We start from the raw sequence: 456 nt of genomic DNA on the forward strand, positions 1-456 counted from the left end.
TAAATCTCAAAATACAAAAACAGATCAAAATGTTTCTCAGATATCCATATAAAGTCCAAAATGCAGAGTGTTTTCTTTTTGTGATATTTACTGGATCTGCCAATGAACTTACACCTGAGGAAAAGTTTTTGAGTATGAAAAATTACTTTTTTAGACTGAGGTCACTTCTACACTGCCATATAAAATCCAGATTTTCTTCTTTGAACTGGATTATATAGCAGTGTAGATTCATATAATCCAGTTCAAAGAAGATAATATGGATTATAACAATGATATTAACAATACTTTATTTATATTTCGCCCTTTTCCCGAGCTGATTTTTTTTTTGTCGTGTCAGGAGCGACTTGAGAAACTGCAAGTCGCTTCTGGTGTGAGAGAATTGGCCATCTGCAAGGACGTTGCCCAGGGGATGCCCGGATGATTTGATGTTTTTATCATCCTTGTGGGAGGCTTCTC

The sequence above is a fragment of the Anolis sagrei genome, chromosome 6, assembly GCF_037176765.1.
Source record: "Anolis sagrei isolate rAnoSag1 chromosome 6, rAnoSag1.mat, whole genome shotgun sequence".
NCBI lineage: Eukaryota > Metazoa > Chordata > Lepidosauria > Squamata > Dactyloidae > Anolis > Anolis sagrei.